At 41.4% G+C, this 23,753-nt stretch overlaps 1 pseudogene; it reads right to left on the bottom strand.

Annotated features, from left to right (window-relative positions):
- LOC124992845 (nuclear speckle splicing regulatory protein 1-like) overlaps positions 1-20,223 on the bottom strand; it is a 44,795-nt pseudogene extending 24,572 nt beyond the window's left edge.
- Between the last annotated feature and the right edge of the window lie 3,530 nt (positions 20,224-23,753).

Raw genomic sequence — 23,753 nt, 5'->3', positions numbered from 1 at the left:
CATCCATGTACGTCAAACAAATCCTTCTCAATTCCAGAAATCAAATAGACCACAACACAATAATACTAGGTGATTTTAACACGCCTCTCTCACCACTGGACAGATCTTCCAAACACAAATTGAATAAAGAAACCATAGATCTCAATAACACAATCAACAATTTAGACTTAACGGACATATATAGAATATACCTTCCAACAAAGAACGAATACACTTTCTTCTCAGCAGCACATGGATTCTTCTCTAAAATAGACCATATTTTATGCCACGAAGCTACTGTTAGCAAATACAAGAAGATAGAGATACTACCTTGTATTCTATCAGATCATAATGGATTGAAATTAGAAATAAATGACAGAATAAAAAGCAGAAACTTCTCTAATACCTGGAGACTAAATAATACACTATTATATGATGAATGGATAACAAAAGACAGCAGGAGGGAAATAAAAAAATTCTTAGAAGTAAACGAGAACAAAGACACATCATATCAAAATCTCTGGGACACTATGAAAGCAGTACTTAGAGGAAGATTTATTTCATGGGGCGCATTCAACAAAAGAAGTAGAAATCAACAAATAAACGACTTAACACTACAGCTCAGAGCCCTAGAAAAAGAAGAGCAGACCAACACCAAAAGTAGTAGAAGACAGGAAACAGTTAAAATCAGAGCCGAAATCAACGAAATTGAAACAAAAAAAATCAATCGGAAAAATTAACAAAATAAATAGTTGGTTCTTTGAAAAAATAAACAAAATTGATAAACCTTTAGCCACACTAACAAAGAGAAAGAGGGAGAAAACTCAAAATTACTAAAATTCGGAATGAACAAGGAAATATCACAACAGACACGAGTGAAATACAAAACATAATTAGAAGCTATTTTAAAAATCTATACTCCAACAAAACAGAAAACCTGGAAGACATCAACAAGTTTCTAGAGACATATGAATTACCTAAACTGAACCAGGAGGACATACACAACTTAAATAAATCAATTTCAAGCAATGAAATAGAAGAGGTCATCAAAAGCTTACCAACAAAGAAAAGTCTGGGACCAGATGGGTTCTCAGCCGAGTTCTACAAAACCTTTAAAGAAGAGCTCATTCCAATGCTCCTCAAAGTATTCCATGAAATAGAAGAGGAGGGAACCCTCCCAAACTCATTCTATGAAGCCAATATCACCCTGATACCTAAGCCAGACAGAGACAAATCAAGGAAAGAAAATTTCAGACCAATATCCTTAATGAACATCGATGCAAAAATTCTCAACAAAATTTTAGCAAATTGCATGCAACTAATCTTTAAGAAACTACCGCTTGTGAAGTTTAGGCATAGTATCACAAAAGAATTTCTTCAGTTATTGAAAAAGGCTGTTTTAATGCTCTTCCATTTTCCTACTTTACATCTGTATGAGTCCACATTTTTTTCATATGCTTCAACTAAGATAATATATTGCAACAAATGTAAGCTACAGGCAAATGTATGAATCCAGCTGACTTTTCCTGGACCAGACAAAGGAGATTTATATAAAAATGTATGACAGTGCTGCCTTCTTATTAGTATTATTTTGTTCTAGAAAATGTAGTTATTTTTCATAAAAATGTGTTATTTATACTTACATATAATAGATCTATGACTAGTTTAAATGAATTGATAAATGAATGTTTTTCAATTTGTTTTAATTTCTAGTATTGTGAATATCAATAGATGTAATCCACCAAAAAAAAAACCAAAAAAACTCTTCGGGGTTCTCAATGATTTTTTGTTTTTGTTTTTTGGGGGTTCTGGGACAAAAAGAGTTTCATAACTTTTTTATTTTATTATATTGAAGAAAGATGAGTCACAAACCCAAAAACTGGTTGTGGAGAGTCTAGAGACTCAGGATCTGGAGTCTTGATTTTTTAGAGCAATATCATTCATCTGTTTACTTACTTATGAGAATATCTTTATTCTGCTTTTAGTTACTCCCAGCTTTATTGAAGTATAATTGACAAAACTGTGTGTGTTTTTGGGGTGATGTTTTGATATATGTATGCATTGAGACGAGTAATCAAGAGAATTAACGTATTCATGGGGCTGGAGTTGGGGCTCAGTGGTAGAGCGCTTGCCTGGCACGTGTGACGCCCTGGATTCAATACTCAGCACCACAAATAAATGAATAAAACTTTTAAAAATCCATTGATAACTAAAAAAAATTTAAAAAAGTATTCATTACCTTATATGCGATAAGAACACTAGGACCTATTTTCTTTGCAAATTTCAAGTGGACACTATATTAGTACTAACTATAGTAACCATGCCGAACATTGGGTCACCATGAATCTTTTGGTTTTTGTTTGTTTTCTGTTTTTGGTTTTGGTTTGTTTGTTTGTGTGTGTGTGTGTGTGTGTGTGTGTGTATTTTTGAGGGATTGAGCCCAGGGGTGCTTTACCACTGAGCCATATCCCTAGCAACTATCATTTTTTATTTTGATACAGGGTCTTGCTAAGTTGCTTAGGCCTCTCTAAGTTGCTGAGGCTGGCCTTGCACTTGTGATCCTCCTGCCTCAGCCTCTGCAGTTGCTGGGATTACAGGCGTGCTCCACTGTGCCCAGCTCATTCATTCATCTTTTAATTAGAAATCTGATTAACATCTCCCTTCTTCCCCCACCCACTGACTCCTAGTAGCCACTTTTCTATTCTGTTTCTGTGAAGTCTGTTCTTTTATTTCTACATAGCAGTATGGTTATGCAGGATTTGTCTTTCTGTGTCTGGTTTATTTCACTTGGAATAACATCTTCCATGTTCATCCGTGTTGTCAAAATGGCAAGATTTGCTTCTTTTTAAAAGACTGAATAATATTCCTCTCTCTCTCTCTCTCTGTGTGTGTGTGTGTGTGTGTGTGTGTGTGTGTGTGTATTTAAGTTTCATTTATCCCTTCATGTGAAAGTGGATGCTTAGGTTGTTTCTAGGTCTTATCTGTTGCAAATAATTCCGTGATGGACACTAGAGGATAGATATTTCTTTGAGATACTGGTTTCATTGCCTTTGTATTTATACCCAGAAGGGGGTTAGCTGGATAATATGGTAGGTCTGTTTTTAATTTCTGGCAGTGCTGGGGATCAAACCCAGGGCCTTGTGCTTGCAAGCCAAGCACTCTACCAAGGGAGCTATCTCCCCAGCCCCATAAAACCTGTTTTTAATTTCTTGAGGAGTTTCCATTCTGTTTTCCACCGTTGTCTTCAAGGCACCCTCCAGTCACCAAAAGACCTCCCCTAAGGGCCCACCACTTTCCAATAGTGCCAAGCTGGGGACTTAGCTTTTAGCATGTGGGCCTTGGGGTCATTCCAGATCCAAACTATAGCACCATCCTAACACGTACTAGGTTATGTCTCTTCGTGGTGCCCTTGTTCATGGGTAGTTGCCAAAATTGATGATCCTACAATGAGATAACAGCCAAGGGCCTGTTCTGCTATCTTGATGATGTCCCAATTTTTATTTCTTAAGTTAACAAAATTCATCCCCAGAAGAACTAATATAAGTAATTTTAAAATAAGATGATTGTATCAGTTAAGTATTTCCATGAATAAGCATCCACAAGCTCTCGGGGTGCATGACAACAAAATATTGTCCTCCAGGGTCCTGGGGTTGAGCATGTGGGTTTCTGTACCCTGGGCACAGAACTGGTACATATGTACTCCTGTCTCATGCTGTTGGTCAAAGCAAGTTACACGGCTAAACCAATGCCGAAGGACTCACCGTGAAGTGCAAAGTCACAATGCAAAGATGGTGGGGACAGGAAGAGAAGGTGCATACTCTCCAGCACCAACAAAGGAAAACCAAGGTGGTAAGTCCAACTTCCAACTCCCTACTTACTGTTGTTTAGCACTGGAGACACAGAAAATTTTTTTCTTTTTCTTTCTTTCTTTTTGTTGCTGTGCTGGAATTGAAACCAAGGCTTTGCACATTCTAGGAAAGTCTACCACTGGGCCACATCCCCAGCCCGAAAATTCTGAGATGGTCATAGAGAGAAGTCTTCATCGTTTTTGAATAGTCCATAAACTACTTGTGTAAATGGACTCTCGATCCATAAAATCTTGCTTTGGTTAAATTTCCAAGTTAGTTATTTAAGTCAGTTACTGGCTTACCACAAATGTTCAAAAACCTCCAAAACCAAATTCTTTGTAGTTCTCATTTGCAAATGATGAGGGGGTTACATAAGCTTGGTCTCTAAAGTGGTTTCTTAAAGTGAGATTTATTGAATAGTTAATAGACTAAGAATAGTAATTATAAAGTATATTATTATATCATTTTACCCAAAGGGAATTCGTTTTAGCATTAAACAGGACAAATCACACTTTTGAAGAAAAGTGTCTTTTCTAATAAGCAATTGTATTAATTGTACTGTAGATTGGAGTAGAAAGGGAGAAAGGGGTAAAGAAATTATTTTAAAACACAAACTCAAAAGCGACACAGTAAATACATACCCCATAAATAAGACACTGTGGGATAATTTTAGGGCTCCAAGAGAAATAAGAACAATGCTTTTATCTATTTGAAGCTTCCCCCCCAAGTAATTCGAAGTCCTTTAACAGGAATCCCTGTGGTCCTTGTCATGTGAAAGAGAAATATTTTATTCTCATTTTGTGCACAAACCTAATGAGTTTCTGTGGAAAACTAAAGCAACTGATGGAAAGTCTGGTCAATTATTTGACTCACTTTAATTTTACTTTAATGGTGTTGATTAATTGATCACTTTTAATGGAACAATGGAGAACCAATCTTTAATTTATTATTAGTTATTGAGGGCACATGATGTCTTAAAGCACTAAGAGAGTTCTGAGGGAAACCTAGTCCTTGGATCATGTAGTCTACTTGAGCAGGAAATTAATGAGTATATTTAAAAAAAAAACTAATAAGAGATGGTATTAAAATCTAAGTTCTAATAGACCAGTGAGAGTAACTGAGAAAAGGACAATGTTTTCTCCCCAACGTTTATCAAGAATCAACTCATTTGGAAAAAGTCATGTTATTTGTGTGAGATTGTAGGGAGAGCCCCTACCTGCATCCAGCAATGATCCCTCATTGGTATAAATCAATCAGAGTACTCAACCTCTGGACCTAAGGTGAGGGGTTCAGCAACATGGAATTCCCATGGTACAAGGACTAGATGTGGGAAACCAGCAGAAGCTCAGGACTCCATGTGACTTTTCGGATCCTGAGTGGCTGTGAGATGTGGAGATGAGACCTGGTTCTGCTTCTGAGCCTCTGGGCTCTCCCACTGCGTGCATTTTACTGGAGAGATGCTCCCAGGGTAGAAACAGGGCCAGACAGTCACATGCCAGGAAGCTTGCCCGGCAGGCACAAGCTTTGCTTCTTTACTTGCCGTCAAACTTCGGCAAGGTCCTGTGCTCCTGTGCTAGGGGCATGAGGTAGCCAAGACGCTGGGGAACTTATTTTGGTAGGGGCAGCTGTAGTGGCACCTCAGGGTTCTGTGGCAACGGTTTCAGGAGCAGCCCTTGATACCCTGCATCCAGGGACAGGTGGTGGCCCTTTCTGCCTAAGCTTTGGACGACTCTGTGTCCTTTCAACAGATTTGTTATGACCTACATCAGCACCAGTTTTTAGCACTTAAATTTAGAACCCTCAGTCGAACTGTTTGTCAAAGCATCTTTTGTTTTCTGAGCGGTGGGAGGACCAGCAGTAAGAGCAGGACACGTGTGTGATTGAACTTAGCCCAGAGCCTGCCCTGCTGGCTAGGTGGTTGTGGCAGAGGTAGTCACGTGGTGACTACAGCAACAGGGAGGCCAGGAGGACTGAGTCAGAGGCCCGGCTCCTCCTGGAGTGGAGCCTGAGAGCATTGTGCCCACTTACCTCCTTATTTGTGTAGGTAAAACAAGTAGGAAGGAAGGTTAGCTTACCTTGTTTGCCTTGTGTTTTACTCAGCTTTGTGTCACTGTGATCAAAATACTCGACAAAAACAACTTAGAGGAGGGAAAGCTTATTTGGGCTCATGGTTTCAGAGGTCTCAGTCCCTAGATGGCTGACACCGTTGCTCTGGGCCTGAGATGAGGCCCACCAAGGGGGATGGGTCCAGCGAAAGAAAGCTTCTCAGTTCATGGCAGGATCAGGAAGCAGGGCGTGAGTGGGGGTCAGGGGCTGCAAGGAAGATGTACCCTTGCAGGGCACTCCTCAGTGACCGCCCTGCAGCCACGACTCACCTGACTGTGGTCGCCGCCCACTCCTTCAAAGGAGGATGGACTGATTCGTTGCAGCTCTCGTAATCTAATCATTTACCTCTGAATATTCCCGCTTTTAGTAAACACCTCATATCTAACCCGTAACACCCTTAAGTGTTAACACCCGACCAGTCCTATTAGGTAAGGGTCAGCTGTCCACGATCTGGACTCCCCAAAACCAGATCTAATACTGAGATTTCCAGGATCGTTCCCTTCCAACTGGCCCTTATCCAAACTAGCCCACTCACTGAGTATCCCCAACGCAGACACAGTCATTCAATGTGGAGGCCTTGTCCACAGGGTCCTCAGGACATGAGGACGTGGAGGGAAATCCCCAAAGTGGACATTTAGAAATTACTTTGAATAAATAATTATGTCTTTACTTCTGTGCCCATTTCTCCATGTTTTCACATGCACTTAGATTTGGCTTTGTTATTTCTTACTGTCTTATTAGGTCTTTGATGCCTCTGAGTTTTTTTTCCCTCACTTAGCCAGTGTTTTTGGTGATTTTCAATGGGAGGGTGTTCCAAAATGTTTGGTTGCCATATGGTTAGAAGTGAAAATCATCTGTGGATTTTTTTTTATTTCATCATTATATTTTTCATTCTTGGAAGTTTTGATTGGTCTTTGAATCACTTTGATATTTTAAAATGATTTTTCACTAACTGATCAATTTTTAAGACCCTCTTATCTTTCTCTGGAATTGCTAACATAGTTATTTTAGTGTTTTTCAGTTGTAGATGGACACAATACCTTTATTCTATTTATTCATTTTCATGTGGTGTTGGGGATCAATCCCAGTGCCTCACACATGCTAGGCAAGTGCTCTACCACTGAGTTACAACCCCAGCCCCTGGATATTTTATATTTTGTGTATGATATACTCAATATGGGAAGTCTTTGGAGTTCTTTACTGACATCTACTCTTTCTTTGGGTTGTTGATCATGGTGCCTTGTTTCTTAATATGGTTAGTGTTTTTGAATGAGGGCTCTTTGTTTCTTGGAATTGTGTGCATTTGTGTGTGTGTGTGTGTGTGTGTGTGTGTGTGCACACGTATGAATTTCCAGTACTGACTGAAACAAATCCCTAGATTCAAAAAAGGAACCCCCTCAGAAGACAAATTTTAAAAATATACACATACACAATCATATTCAATAGAAGGTTATATCAGCTTGAAGTAAAAGCTGGAAGGATTCCACTAGACTGTTAATATGAGAAATGTGGCGGTACGGACATAAAAACAGACACAGACCAAGGAAACAGAATAGATGACACAGAGACAAACCCACACAGACACAGTCGTCTGATCCTTGAGAAAGGCACCAAAAACATACACTGGAGAAATGACGGCCTTTTAAACAAATGGTGCTGGGAAAACTGGTTATCCATATGGAGAAGAATGAGACTAGACCCCTATCTCTCACCCTGCACAAAGGTCAACTCAAAATGGATCAAAGACCTAGGATGTAGACCAGAAACTTTGCAGCACTAGAAGAAAATATAGGGTCAACATTCCAACACATTGGTACAGGTAGTAACCTCCCCAACTGGACACTGAAGTTCAAGAAATGCTACAAGAATCAATAAATAGGATGGCATCAAATTAAAAAGTTCTGCACAGCAAAGTGTGAAGCAAGAACCTAAAGAATGGGAGATCTTTGCCAGCTACTCTTTTGACAGAGAATTAATATCCGGAATACATAAGGAACTCAAAAAAGTTAACACAAAAACCCAAATAGCACAATTGATAATGGGCAAATGAACTAAATGGACACCTCTTAAAATAAGAAATACACATGACCAACAGATAAGTGAAACAAGGTTGGACATCATCAGCAATTAGGGAAATGTATCTCAAAATTGCACTGAGATTTCGTCTGACTTCAGTTAGAATGGCAGTCCTCAAGAAGGCAAATGGTAAATGGGGGAGAGGATGTGGGGAAAACATACACTGTTGGTGGGAATGTAGATTAGTACAACTACTAGGAAGTTAGTATGAAGGCTCCTCAAAAGATTAGGTGTGGAACCACCATACGACCCAGCTATACCACTCACTCCTCGGGATTTCTCCTAAAGAATTAAAGTCATCACACCATAGCAATACATGCATACCTGTGTTTATAACAGTATAATATGCATAGCCAAATTAAGGAACCAGCATAGGCATCTGTCAATAGATGAATGGATAAAGACAACGTGGTATATATACATAATGGAGTATTCATCTGTAAAGAAGAATGAAATTATGTCTTTTGCAGGAAAATGGATGGAACTTGGGAACATTATGTTAAGCAAAGTAAGCCAAACTTGTAGATGTACGGTATTTACAGCTGCAGTTATTAGTGATGTGGTTTTTCTCCCCTCCTGGAGGTTGGGGAGAAACTGCCAACTCTGGCATTTAATGGGCCTTAATTTCACAGTCCATTTCAAATCTGGAGAAGGTCATTTACCTTCTCTCACAAGCCTTTAACTCACTGGAGAGATGGGTTAGCTCAAGATAAAGCTCCTGTGAATTGGTAACCTGGCTTTGGGAGAAGACTTACACAGTTACTAAGGTGTTGGGTAAACAGATGCTAGGCATTTATTTACAAAGAAGCCTCAGGGCTGGGGCCGTTCCATCGACTGTTTCTTCCTAGCACATATCCCTGTCTTGATGCTTCTTCCAGGCAGACGATCAGTTTCAACGTAATTAAAAGTTGGAAACTATTTCCTTGAATTGGGGTATATCAGATTATTAGATTGTTCTGGTTTTGCAAATCTGGTATCCATACTTAGAGTTATAAATGACCGTGTCTATCAGCAATTTGTGGAAAATGAGCATTTTTAGAGGTATGGGTTTTGCGATGTATCCTATATTGATATTGTCCATTAAATCCTTCAAAAAAGAAAATTAGGACAAACGGTAATGAATGAAAGAAACAATGCCCTCTGAAAAAGAATGATAATATATAATTTTATCTTATAAAATCCAACCCATAAGAGAGCATAATTGATTTTATTGATTTACAGTACAGTCGACTTTCTTGTAATGTAAAATTTAGTAGGTAGCTTAGACATTAAATTTTAAAGTCAGGATCATCATCAATCTTTTATTTAGATCTGATAAGCTTCTGGGGTTACTCCAACCACGGAATCCTCTTGTGGTTCTCCCATATGGAGCAATTCACTTCGGGATATTATGTCTTTTTTGTTTTTACAAATCAAAAAGCAAATGTGTTGCTTCTTATAAGAGAAATAATGTATAACTAATTTGTTTTCACTTTGCTTTGGAATAAGGATTACCTTGCTTTGCCTAAGAGCTTATGTTTTTTTCTCAGCTTTATTGACTCCAGCCAAGTCCTTAATTTTCATGAATAGAATTGCAAATGCTGTTCTTTTAATCTTCTGAGTTGAATTCTGGGTCATGCAAAGATTAAGTGAAGTGACTTCAAACCTAAAATCCTATAATTACCGAATGTCTGTTTACACTGGGGCTTGGTCTTCCTTTTCCTTCTTGTAGGTTGAGGAGTGAGTTTTCTGGACTACAATTAGGAAAGCCTTGGTTTGTTCCTCTGTGGCAAAGCAAACAGATTTGAAGAGGCCATCTATTTAGCTACCATTTGTTTTGTTTAATCTGCGATTAGGTCTGGGTTCACAAAGGAAATCTACTAAATTTAGAGTGGGTAGGATTTTCCAGACCGAGTTATTTGACTGTTCTCCTGAGGGATCTGTGACTGGGGAGAAAGAGGAAATTGAAAAATCGGGGGATGAAATTTTGGAAGAAATAGAAGTGTTTACAAATGGATCAAACAACTTACCAGCTGGTTTCTAAATAGTGGCCTATGTTCCTTAACTGATTTTTTAAAGGATGCTTGTAATAATTCCTGTAAAGATCCACTGGCTGTGTTTTTTGCTGGCCATCAACTAAGGAAGACCACGTGACTCATTACGGTAATGGCCTGAGTAAGGAAGGCCCCAGGGGAGGGAAGACTTAGCTACCTGGTGCGACTTCATTTCTAATTGGTCTGCCGTGAAAAAGAGAGGAGTCACAGTTGGAACAAGGGGCCAGAAGGGCTGCTCACCTGTCTGGAGCGACCTGCAGGCAGCAAACCTTTGCATCCACCTAGAAGGAGACAGTTTTTGCAGCTAGTGGGGGCGGGGGTTGTGGGAAGTCTCAAAGGGACCTAACACTGAACATTTCCTAAATTCAAAATTTGACACTTTAAGAGAGACTGAAACGGTCAATGGGACTGTCTGCCTTCACGACAGCATTACTAATTACTGAAGGGCATGACTTTCAGTGTTATTGTTACAACTCTGATAAACCGAAGGAATGCCGTGGTGGTCCTGGACAGTGGGAAGACGGATTTGAGGAGCTGTGTCTCTCTGCAGGCTGCTACCTCTGCTTGAAGAGGCTGCCTGGAGCAGGATGGAGAGCCGGGTAAGGACTGGGGGCCAGGCAGATGGACAGACCTACGTTCACATTTTAGTGGTCACATTCATGAATTCAGCAGCTGGTCAGTTCACAGCTGCTGGTTGGTTGACCGTGAACATGGAACTCAGTCTCTTTCCTCAATGAAGTGGAATCAACAGTAATTATCTGGAGGAGAGGCAGAGATGATGAGTGCCTGGTACACAGCAGATGCTCCCCAATGTCACCTTCCTTCCTCGTTCCCTTCATCTGCCTGGTAAATCATCCTTCAGGTAGACATCATTCTTCTCTAACTGGCTAGGTCTTAAATTCCTTCTCTTAGGAACCCGGGTAAGTTGGACTAATGCTGGGGTCTTATTCCCAGGTGGGCTTTGGGACACAGGAGACTGGGCTCCTTCAAAAGAGAACAGATTGGCTTCAAATAGCCAGAATTCCAGCAGCAGCTGGAGCAGCAGACCATGTGGATCTTCAAAGCCCCAGGCCCCTGAGTCAGTTAAGGAAGATTCTTATTCTCTCTTGTGTAATCCAGTCATGAGCTCTGTAGAGTCAACTGGCTAATAAAAAAGTTTCTGCCTTTATCCTTGACCTCCCAACCTAATGCTATCTTCACTGACTTCTTATCTTCCCAGTTGATTGTTCTTTGGTCTAGTTTTCCACCTGCTGTTTGCCTGATTGGGTAATCTGCTCCACGTACAGAAACTGATCAGTCAGGATTCACAGGAACCCAGGTGCCACGTGGGCTGTCCTTTGACAGACTTTCTCGCTTGCCACCTCTCTAAGGTCCCAGCCTTTTCAGAATGACCCTCACAGCTCTGCATGTTTTTGTCATTCGTCTATGAAGAGGGACAGCTAAATCGATGTTTTTCATCTGCTGTGCTGCCAGAATTCGATGATCTGTCACAGTTCTTGCCCAAAACATCCAATCATTACCGTTAAAATGTTTTTAGCATTGTTTGTAGAATTGCTTTAACAGATTTACCAATCCATCTCTGGAAGATGAACTTTGATATGTAACTTTAGCAACATTTTACTATACTTTTTCAAAACCCAGAGCACCACTATTTTTATGTGTATGGTTGATCTAATTGCATACATTTTCTTGCAACTATCCTCAAAGATTTTTCCTATAGTTTCCACTTGGAGGTTTTTACTACTAATAATCCTATCCTGGATCTTCCACGAACCCTTCCTTCTGTCTTCCATGGTATAGACTAAGCACAGCTTGCTCTGAGTGCTCTTGAGTAAGATGCTGTGGTTCTATCAGGTCTTTGCTCTTCCTGTCTGAATTTAATCACTTGTAGATTTTCATAAAAATAAACCTCTCACTCCTGCAATTGGGAGTGTTTATAAGTTGTTTATGTTAAATGACTATTCTGACATACTCGTCACTTTAAATAAAGCAACCCTTTCAGATCAATTTCCTGTTGTGTCTATGACGTTGTCATTTGATAGTATAAGTCAGGACTCCATAAACTCTTTCTGTAAAGGGTGAGACGGTCAATTTGCAGGTCCTCCATCTCTGTTGCAGTGATTCAGCTCAGCAGTCACAGGCAATATATAAATGGGAACGTGACTGTGAGCCAATATGCCTTTTTTTATGGACACTGAAATTTGAATTTTAGGTAACTTTTATGTGTGCAGAAGCATTATTCTTCTTTTGATTTTTGCCACCATTTAAATATGGAAAAATTCTTCTTAGTTTGTAGGTTGTACAAAAAAAGAGGCAGAGGGTCAGATTTACCTGAGGGCCATAGTCTTCTTACTAAGATATGGTTTCTACAGAAGCAGATCCCAGTTTTGCGAGGACTGATTCCTTTTACAATTCGGGGAATCGTCTTTTAGAAAAGGAATATGAAGTTACAAATACAAAATTATGTTCAGTGCTTTGGAAGGGACCTATGGAAATGAGAAGCCCTGATCACTGAGCCTCTTTGGTTAATCTTGGAAAATTCTACTACAGAAGTTCCCAAACTTGGCTGATCGGGGGAGTTACCAAGAAAGCTTATGAATTGCAGATTCCAAAGCCCTGGCCAATTGCCTGAATTAGAATCTCTGAGGAGAGAGACCGGGAATCAGCAGTCTTGTAAAGATTTCTAGGTAATTCTACTGTGCAAATAGGTTTGGAAACTGCTATTTTACCAATCATTTTATAATAGCTAATGAATCCATTATAACAGGTGCCACAAATACATCTATTCCCTTAATCATGCTGCTTGTCCAGAAATAGGCCTTAATGATGTTATTGACTCACAGGCCAAATGTTCTGTTTTATTGAGAACACTGAATTGTGAAATGATCTCAACAGAATATATACATATACACACGCACTCCCAAGCTAACCTAGCTTTTTCCTTTTTGGTGATGCTGGGGATTGAACCCAGAGCCTTGAGCATGTGAGGCAAGCACTCTACCAACTGAACTATATCCCCAGCCCACTTTCTTTCTACTTTTTTTTTGGGGGGGTGCTGGGGAATCGAACCCAGGGCATTGTGCTTACAAGGCAAGTACTCTACCAACTGAGCTATCTCCCCAGCCCACTTTCTTTCTTATTAGTGGGAATTAACCCATGTGTGGCAAACTGGCTCTTCACCATTTGGACTCAGCTTAATATTTGATATGTTAAAACTTTATTCTTAAAACCATTGTTTTTTTTTTTTTAATCTTAAAATTTTGAGTTGGCTTACAATCTATAAAATAAATAAATGTTAAAGAACATCTGATATTTCTGTCATTGCAGTGGAGAGAGTAAGTTAATCAACCCAAGCATGAAAATAGTTGATGAGCCGCCTGTTATTGCCTGATTAATCACCGAATTTACAGAAGAACTTTCATCCTCTGGATTTGCTATATATTATTACTGTTCCCATGATGCGAGATGTCATCTTGGCAACCACTGGGTAGTTCTGTGTGTAGAACTACCCAGTGGCTATGTGCTGTTCTATTTTTGGCACCATAGGAACTGACATTAATTTCAGAAAACAAATGCCTTATCATTGCTGGTAAAGCAACATATGTGTCAACCTGAAGTTTCATTTTAAGGTCTGAGAAAATCTGTCCCTGCTTTTTCACATTACCCTTATTAACAGGGAATTGAGAATTTAATGTCCCAGAAAACATGCAAACACAAGAGACTCTAATTGTATTCACCTGTCCGAAAGCAAGGTCATTTCTTTCCCTCACTCGGAAGCATGTACAGAAAGCAAGCAGGCTTTCTAATGCATTGGTTTTAGCTGTTACTGGGGTAGCATGACAGAAATAGAAACTAAAGCTTCCTTTTCCCCTCATTAAATGTTTTCAGTTTTAGAAGCTAAGACACCATTAAGTCAACCTAGTTTCCTCCAACGGGGAAGCACTGCTTATTTGCATTTGTCATTTGTTAATTCATGTGTCCCTCAAGGGTTAAATGGGCGCCTACAAAGTGCTGGGTACTGTGCTGGATGGTGGGGACCCCACCATGGTCTTAGAACCCAGGTTTCAGTGGCAAGAGAGGGAGCTTCACGTGGTGCACAGAAATTAAATGGCGAAGCCGTGGTGACATGTTGTGGATGGAGGGAGGAGCAGGTGACTACTCCAGATGGTCAAAGGTGGAGGTAACATTTGAGCTGAGATCCAAATGGTGGAAAGGAGTCCGCCATACTTAGATCTAGGGAAGAGGAACCTGAATGGGTGGTCCAACGCATGGGCTGGCCTTCAAGCACTCGAACATCAGCACAGAGTCACAGGTTAAAGTGATAATAGTTTGGTTACACTGGGTTAAATAAAACATATTAGCAAAATTAATTAACTTGATTTTGTGTACCCTTTTAATGTGGCTGCTGGAATATTCCAAGTTACATATGTAGTTTGCATTATTCTATTTCTACTGAACCACACTGATCTAAAAAGAAAGGCTTGATTCCAGTTTTCCTTTTTCCCAAAGTACACATAGGACCCAGCCATCCTCATGGGGTGTGTTAAGGGACTTGAGAGTCTGAGCTAGTGGCATCCGTTCATTGAATCCTCAGTACTGTGTAGGTAATATTTCCAACCCACTTCAGACCTAAGGAAATGGAGGTCCAGAGGGGCGAAGTGTGCTGTCTAAGGGGACAAGACTATGTGATAATGGTGTAAGAGTCAAACCCAGTCCAAGTCCGCAGAGGCAAGAGGCAAGGAGACTCTTCCTAGGAGGGAGAGGAGGCAGGATTTGGTGCTCCCAGGAGACCCCAGCAGTGCCAAGGCCTCCAGTGGTGCCCCCTGGGTCCCACCGCCAAGACCAACAGACCACACGGGCCTCTGGTGTGGAGGCGCTGATCTCCCCCAGGCCCAAGGTGACGCGGCTTCCCTCTCTACAGGCCCTTGGACCTGCTTGGCAGGTATTGCTGCCACCTCCCTGACGGGCGCCCCATCCCCTGTCCCCTGCCATCTCTCATGCCTGGAAAACACCCGCGGGCCCTGGCTCTTCAGCATGCACCCCTAAGCCCCGCGCTGGCCCTGCAGGCTTCCAGTGAGCACCATTTCCCTGGCCACCTCCTCCCCAGCCAATGCCCACTTCTCCTCTGCTCTCTCTCACGTGATTTTGAAAGTGATCTTTCTGGGAAACTATACAGCTTGGACATCATCTCGCAGTGACCAGGGTATTTCTGACTTTGGGTGTGTGTGCGTGTGACTCATGGAGGGTCAGAATCCCCCTCTCCCAACTTGGGGGCCAGCTTCTTTTCTTCCCTTTGTAAGGAACCTCAGGCTGCCTCTCTACAAGGCTGACTGCTGTGGGGACAGAGGGGACGATGAGCCTGACTCAAGGACCATGCGGTTAGACCCTAAGATGCCCCAAACACCGGGGCAACTATTTCAGGTAGGCCTCCTGTTTTTCAGGACGACACCTGTTCCCTCTTCAGGAAATTCCAGGAGAGCTCGTGAACTGTCATCTGCACTGGTGTGTGTTGTGTGTGGTGGGGGGCAAATGACACCGCAGCTTGACGGATGTCATTGTCAAAACCATTCACGGGACTGGAGAGCCAGAATGGGGAGGAGAGGGGTCATGATGTAAAGACCCCATTCCATTACGCCCAAGAAGAAGGGAGGGCCAGGGCCTTGCCTCACTTCAACCTGACTCACAGGACAGCGTCCCCTGCCACAACAGGGCAAGCGTGGACCGCTGGGGCACTGAAAGGGGAAGGCCAGAGAACGGCCACCAATGCTCAGGAAACGCCCGATTTTCCTTTCCACCCGTTCTCTGTAACTTCGTTTTATGCAGACTCAGTAGTGAGGCACCATGACGTATGCACTTGCCCAGGATCCCCTTATGTGTTTATGCAATAAGTTGGCACCTAAATATCAATACACTTACACTTGGCACCACATAAATACAGACATTGAAATGAGGGGCTCCTGGCAGAATTTTATACCCTCCATCGAACTCTTCCTCGAGGGGCTAAAATGGCCAAAGGGGAAACCCCCGAAATCAAAAGCAAAAAAGTCAAATCAAAATACCCACAGCAAGAACAGGAGAAAAGGAGGGCGCCACCTCACCCTGCTCACAGTCCCTGTGTGACACCTGGAGGTCTGCGGAAAGCATCGATTCTTTAGACCCGGTTCTTTTTGTACTTTATGACATTTTCTTGTGTGAACTAAAATAAGAAAGTGAGAGAACTCTGATATTTATAGGTTACCACCACAACAGATGTGCAGATGGATGAGGATGAACTGATTCAGCCAACCACTGAGTCAAGACGAGTTGGAGGAAAAGCCCACTCAGGTCATCTTGATGCAAGCACGGAGCCTCATTCGTACACTTTGTACTAATAAGTGTTCACATAACTTCTCTCCACCTCTCCCTTTTCCATATTTTTATAGCTTAGTGGATCAAGATAGGAAGGGTAGAGATTAGGCAAGCAGATGGGAGGTGGAATCTTCTATTAGTTCTATGGTTTAAAACTTTTTAATAAATTGCAAAGTTAATCAGATTCCTTAAATCTCCTCCTTCTTTTAGGAATTCCTTCACTTTTTAGGAAAAAAAAAAATTGGAGGTCAGAAACTGGTCGTGGACTTCTGAGACAGAAGAGAGAAAAAAAATCATTTGTGATTTGCAAGTCATGTCAGGTCTATGTGTAAGCTTTCATTCCCTCCCCAGCTGTGAATTGTGTGTTGGTCGATGTTCTTCTGCTCCCTTCTCTTTGTTCTCCTCCTGGGATTCCCATTATGCACATATCACACCTTTGTAATGGTTCCATAGTTCTTGGATCTTCCTTTCTGGCACTTTCTTTTTTCTTTTTTCTTTTTTTTCCTCAGTCTTTTTTCTCTCTCTTTTTTTTTTCTTCCAGTTTTGAAAATGTGCATTTGTATATTTGTATTTGTGTTTGAAGCTTCCTCAAAATTCCCTTCTCTCTGTAAATTACCTATCTGTTCTTGCATAGTATTCACTTTTTCCATTGGAACTCTTGGCATAATTGTTTTAAATTCCTAGTCTGATCATTGCAACGTTCTTGCCATATCTGAGTCTGGTTCTGATGCGTGCTCTGCCTTTTCAAAGTATGTTTTGTCTTTTATTAAGCCTTGTTATTTTTTTATTGAAAACTAGACATGTGTCCTGGATGAGACAAACAAAAAACAACAAGAAACCTTTCCTGCAGAGATGTCTTCTCAAGGGTCCCTACTCTGGTGAGTTGTGGTTCTCTAACCACCTAACTGTCTCTCTGATTTGGGGGGCAGCAGTATGCTCTGTCACCTCATCTATCTGACAGCCTAAGAAGGGTTACTGATTTTTCATTTTGGCTTGTTTCTTCTTGTTAACCTTTTACTTGTTACCAGAGCGACAACTTCCAAGTTCCTTACATGCCATACTAGAAACTGGAAGTTCTTGGTTAATATGCTTTAATCACAGGAAATGAAAACCTTCTGGCTAGCTTAAGAGGGGTGAAGAGAACAACAACAACAACAACAACAACAACAACAACAGAGAGGAAGAGAGAGAGAGAGAGAAATGAATGATTGAATTGTAAAACTATGCATGAAAGGCAATATTGCATGAAGTCCTAAAGTCCTGGGCAGGTAGGTAATGGACAATACAGAACTCAACTTGCAGGCCTCCCTTGGGTCACATACCAGCCCATGACCTAGAAGAGCAGTTTCATTCTCTAAGGAAATCCAGGGTATGCTAGTAGAAGTAGGAGATGCATTATAGATATAAACACCTTTATTGGGTAATGAGGAATGCAAGCAGCTTCCCAAATCCTGCCTTGCTTCTGGCTGCTCCCCCGGGGTTGGAGGACCACAGCTAAGGTTTTGGATCAAAGGCTCATAGAATACCTACCCAATGTTAGAATTTTGCATATTATTTACCTTTAATGGATTTTTGGTTATTTGGGACTGAATCTTGGCATGAACCTTATACAAAGTATCTTACTACCTGGGAACAACACTTGTTGCTTATGGGATTTATTATTTTAGATTTCTTTCATTGGACATATATTTCAGGTATTCATGTTGTGCCTCTCCTCACTTATTTTAGGTTATTATGAAGTGGATAAAATTTCCTAGGTAATTATCTTCCCAATGTTCCTTTTTTCTTTGTGGTAGAACCAAACTCTCTGAAAAGGCCCAATAGCCTTCTTGCCAGTGGTTTGGGGAATGAAGAGCTATAGGTTCAGATTTCCAGCATTTCTGATTGTACTGCTTAACTGGTGAATCAGTTTGAGCTTGTTGCAGACAACAGTGTCCACTCCAGTTGACTGGGCTGAAGAGGATTTAATAGTAGGCATAGATAGGTTGGCTTAAAACATCACAGGAGGGCTGGGTTGTGGCTCAGTGGCAGAGCACTTGACTAGCATATGTGAGGCACTGGGTTCGATCCTCAGCACCACATATAAATAAATAAATAAAATAAACATTAAACAACAACAACAACAATAACTCATGGGACGAATTGGAGAAGCAAATGCAAAGTTGAGCTTCCTGAACTAGAATCGCAGTGTTTCTGCCATGAACAAGGAGGCTGAGAGGCAGGCCACAGAATCAAAAGCTGGGACCAATTGTAGACAGCCAGTGCTCAGTTTGAGAAAATGGACAGTAGGCATGATGGTAGGGGGGGACTGGAAACCAATAAAGGAGATTGGCTAAGAGTAGCACAGAGTCACAGAGGCCAAGGGAAAAGTGTCCCAAGGCAGAAGGGAGTCTAGGAAATATCTATCAATCAACAAGGCAGTTGTGAGACATTTTAGTGAGTCATTCTGGTGAGATTAGTGAAGCCAGAATGCCGTAGGTGAGGGAGCAAGAGGAAGTAAAGGAAACAAAGATGGCGGCCACCACTCTTCTTCAAGAATCCTGGTTATGAAGAGGGAGAGTGTGATGTTCAGCCATGACACAGTGGGAAAGAAGGTGACCTTAGAAGATGGAAAGAGCTAGTAATACACACTTATGTGCTCACAGGAGGAATTCTGTAGGGTAGAAGTGGTTGAAAACATACAGAAGAACCATGAGTAATGGATGGAGTGAGGTTTCTTAAGAGGGAGGAAGCAATAGGAGCAGGAGGGAGTGTGGTTCTCCTACGCTGGAGAACAGGAAAGAAAGTAGTCTGGCATTGCAGAGGGACGGTAGTGAGTACTAACACAGAAAAGCCGTACTTAAAAATGAAAGCGCTGTAAATATCTAGCTAGCACACAGGTCCTAAAATGTGGGACTCTGAGTCAAGGTGGGCTAGGGGCTATGCAAATCCTATTATACCAGACTGGGAGATAAACAGATCTTATAGATCAGGTTAATCATCTGCTTACAAGGAGTACATACAACTTTAACTGAATCTTAAAATGAAGGGAATTTATTGGCTTATGTAAGAAAAGCATCCACAGGTGGGTAGACTTCAGGCACAGATTGATCAAGGTTTCCTTTGTGATTTACTCTACTCGACCCACTCCATATGCTGACTTTATTCTTATTTTGCCTTCCATCAGGGTTATACAGTGACTGACAACAGCAAGCAGGACTGAGGATCCCAGAAAAATACTGGAAGAATGGGAGGGAAGGAGAAAAATACTGTCATTGTTCCCTGCCTTCCAATCCAATCTTCTACCATTTCTTTTGTTGGCAGGAACTGACAAAAAGCCAGAGTGCAAAGAAACCTAGAATCCACTCCTAAGCAGGAAAGAGTTGCATGACCTTAAGGGAAGCCAGTGTGGAAAGGCAGGCGTGTGCTAGTCAGGGGGCTGGGCTGGGGCACGCTTTTCCTACCTCTGTAACCAGACGCCCCAGAGCTTCAGCAGGGACACTGGTAGGGCATTTGACTTGACAGAGCACTCATGGCCCAGACTCTTGCCTCCTCACACTTCCTGAGTGGCAGTTAGTGGTATGGCTGTGTACCCAACAACCCAGGGTTGGACCAAGAGGCTGCTGTTGGTGTCCTCTGTCATCGTCCCTTACTAGGGGAAACTCACCTCCACCCGCCTGGAGATCCAGAAGAGCTGAAGTCACGGGCTGCTGTACCCTGTCTCCAGAAGAGTTCATGTGACCTAAGGTAGCCTTCAGATACTCTTTCCCGGGAATCTGAACTGGGGACTGACAGGACAGGGCCAGGAAACAGTCGGAGTTGGCTTTTCTGGTAGCAGAGTCCTGGAGAGCCATCCTGGGGAGAGGCAGCAGTTCCCGGCCAGAGTCTCTGGCCCTGCCTGGCTCCCTGTCCTTCCTGGGACGTGAGTCACCAGCGTTGGGTCTTCTGTGAACACCTTAGTTTGCCTCCTATAACCTTTCTTGCTTCATTGAGTATGTTCTGTTCCTGATAAACACAAAACTCTAATAGCCCAAGGTGGTGTAAAGACAAAGCAATCGCCACAGAGCCTAAGAACTGAAGGTAGATCTTGCTTGCTAAGGTTATTTGGGACAAAAACACTGTAAATTCATATTCATCACCAGGGGTCTGGGACAGGCAGTATTGCCAGGAGCCCAAGGGACCACAGATACCCTTGAGTTGCTGAGGCTGGCTTTGAACTTGCCATCCTCCTGCCTCAGCCTCCCAAGCAGCTAGAATTATAAGTGTGCGCCAGTGAACCTACCACAGATCCTTGAAAAACAGGGAGGTCCGAGGGAGATTTCACCTGTGTCTTATACATTTATTTTTAGAATATATAGCTTTGAATTAACTAATGAATTTTCTTTTTTCATCTAACTAGTATTATAACAAGTGAGGTACTCAGGGTTCTTCTTTGGGACCCTTCCCTTCTGCTTGCTGATTTTTATAAAAAGTAATTTTTTTCTTATCATGTTTACTAGTGTTCCACACATTTTATTGGTAATGTAGGACTACTTTGTTTGCTAAAGGTTATCTCCCAGACAAGCACACAAATGCAGTCCTTGAATGCTGTGCTAACAAATGATTTATTCTTATTTCATCCATTTGTTTTTTTCAGCAAAAAATGCATAGTTACATTATTTATACAGAATTTCATATTCAAAACTGCAGGGAACAAATGTCTCAGAAAGCTGAAATCATAGCAAACTGTACGACAGACATGAGTCACAATGTGTTCAGTTACATGCACGGAACTGACCAAAATGATATCTATTTCTAAAGATTATTTTACTTGATTTATCCAGAAATCTGAGATTACGGTAAACCAATGCTCTTCTGTCAGAACACACTATTGATTTGAAACCACCTCATAGTCCAGGTAGAGAAGTTCACGTGTCCTGAGGAGGCCTCTCCAGTCTGCTAAAAATAGCTCTTTAGGAGGCAGGGACTGGAGGCAGGGTCCTCTAAGAATTAATTTAGCAAGCAGCAGGAAAAATAATTATTTATTTATGCCTAGGTTATTCTTTACTCTTTTCTTTCTCCATTATCACCAGTAAGTGAACTTAAAAACAACAAAACAAATCAACAACAACAAAAAAAAACAGGTAAAAAGTTTCTATGCGATCACTGCTAAATCTTCCCTCTGCCTCTGGCCTGAGGAAAATGTGAATTTGGCCCTTTGAGTAATGCCCTTACTGCAAAGGGGACCTGCTAGCTGTACCTTTTCGCAAATCGCAGTACAACTGTTGCATTTAAATTCTTGGTTAGAAATGGATGCACCTCCTAAGGCAGATAGATGGTCAGAGAAGGCCTAAGTATACATGAACTCCTTTCAGGAACCTCTGTCTTCAAGGCTAGATTCCTGGAAAGCAAAGGCTTCGAGGTGGTGGAGGTGGCCTGAAATGAAGAGTTCAGAGCAGCCACGTGCTGTATGCAGGGAAAGGCAGCCCCAATCCTCCCTGTGCCTGAAACACAAAAGCTTTTCCTGGTCCACGGAGCAATGGCCTGGGGCTTATTCTTCTTCCCGCTTCAAAGAAACAAGGGACAGAGTTTCCAGGGTTATTCTTCTCACTGGCTCTGCAGTCACTGTGGTCACACCCTCCTCAGCATGACGGGGGCCTCACCTCAATTAGTGTCGGGGTACTCGGTTGCTTGGTTAGAATAATTTTGCTCATGGCTTCCAGAACCTGCCTGGGAGAAAAATAGACCTTCCTAGCTAGGCCTTCCGGGGAGAGGGAATTTAATGAAGTTTCTAATCAGAATTTAAAAAGAGTTTAAATCTAACCTTGCTACTCTCATAGACCCTGACATGTTTTCTTCTCAAAAAAAAAAAAAAAAAAAAAAAGGCAAAACAAAACAAAACAAAAAACTCTTTTGTCCTTCTTTAAACTATACAGTATTTACATTTTTAAAGATCGGAAAGGTCTTTATCATTTGGATAAGAGCTCCAGGAGATTAAACTCTCAGGACAAAGATGAGGCTTTCCAAAAAGCACTGGTTCTCATCTAGATGCTAAGGCCGGTTTTTAACAAACAAATGGCAATTATAAATTTTAGAATATAAAATAAAAATACTTCTTTAAAATGTTTCCCATGAATTTTCTTTTTTGCATCCAGTGTATTAAGAACAGATTATGCTAACTAGAGAGAAGCTAAGAGAAAAGATGAGATGGAAATTAGCATGTCCCCGTGCTTCATCTGCAAATAGTCTAAAGAGTGGGAGGTGGACCATCCTTATGGGGTCTTTATGGCTAAATAACCAACTGAAGAACACCCCCCCACCTTGAGTGCTTATTGCATATTTGGGTGGAGCAGTAAGGCATGAGAAAGGTGGCCTGCCACTTTTACACATTTGAGAATAATTTTGCACATTGAAGAACTTTTTCCTTGAGAGATGTCATGTTTGGAATAACTCTCAGAGGTTGGGAACAGGAAAGCTCCTGTGTTACATTGAGAAGCACAATACACTGGGAATATTTTCAGAAGCTCAAAGAGAAGGCTGCTTCCCCAAATGAGTTAAACAGTAAATGAATGCGTATTGTTGCACATAGGTGTACATTAAATTTCAGAGCTTTCAAAAGTCACATCCTGCCACAATTAGCAGCTCTGTGAGTGTTCTTGCCCTCTGACCTACACATAAACACTCTAATTCTGCAACTTGCTCACAGACCCTGAAGCAGCTCTAAAATAAGGAAATAAAGCCAGAGAAAACAAAACAAAAAAGGACTACAAACTGGTTAGGAGTCTGCAAACCAGAAGCGTCGCACGTTTGTCCTTTTTAAAAATGACAACAGGAATTTATATTAACTTTTTGGAAGAGTGACCAAGAAGAACTGACATCCATTTTCATAATTAAGAAATAATTATTATGTTGAAGAAGCCAGATCTTCCAGAGGAAAGCTTGTGGCCTTTTACAAAGAGAGCATGTGCTCAGCTTCAGACACTGGATGCTTCCTGTTTCAGTGTGTCTGGGCTTGTTCACTGTCAGGTAATGTATGTCAGAATATTGGCAATCCTTCAGGGAAGTCATTCAAAGGGTGCTTTACAATTGGCTGGTGCCATCCCCCAGGGCCTTTTTCACTTATGTCCTTTTGTATGGAAGCAAATTAAGGACATTAAGTCCAAGGATAAATGTACTACTCAAAACATACCCAGGTACCCCAGGCTCAAGTCAAAAACCTCAGGATGTGTCACGTAGAATTCCTTGCCTACCTCTTTAAATACTAACACCCTGAGAGTTCACATCATTTTCTAGAGACAAAATTGAAAACAGGGGCAAAGTGTCCTTACTGGAACTTGCCTTATTCTGGCTGTTTGAATCCAATCCTCCTTGGTCTCCTTTTCCCATGCCCTCTTCCTCCTATCTG

Source organism: Sciurus carolinensis, chromosome 9 (genome assembly GCF_902686445.1).
Source record: "Sciurus carolinensis chromosome 9, mSciCar1.2, whole genome shotgun sequence".
Classification (NCBI taxonomy): Eukaryota; Metazoa; Chordata; class Mammalia; order Rodentia; family Sciuridae; genus Sciurus; species Sciurus carolinensis.
The sequence above is the reverse complement of the archived record's forward strand: the minus strand, read 5'-3'. Positions and strand labels throughout refer to the sequence as shown.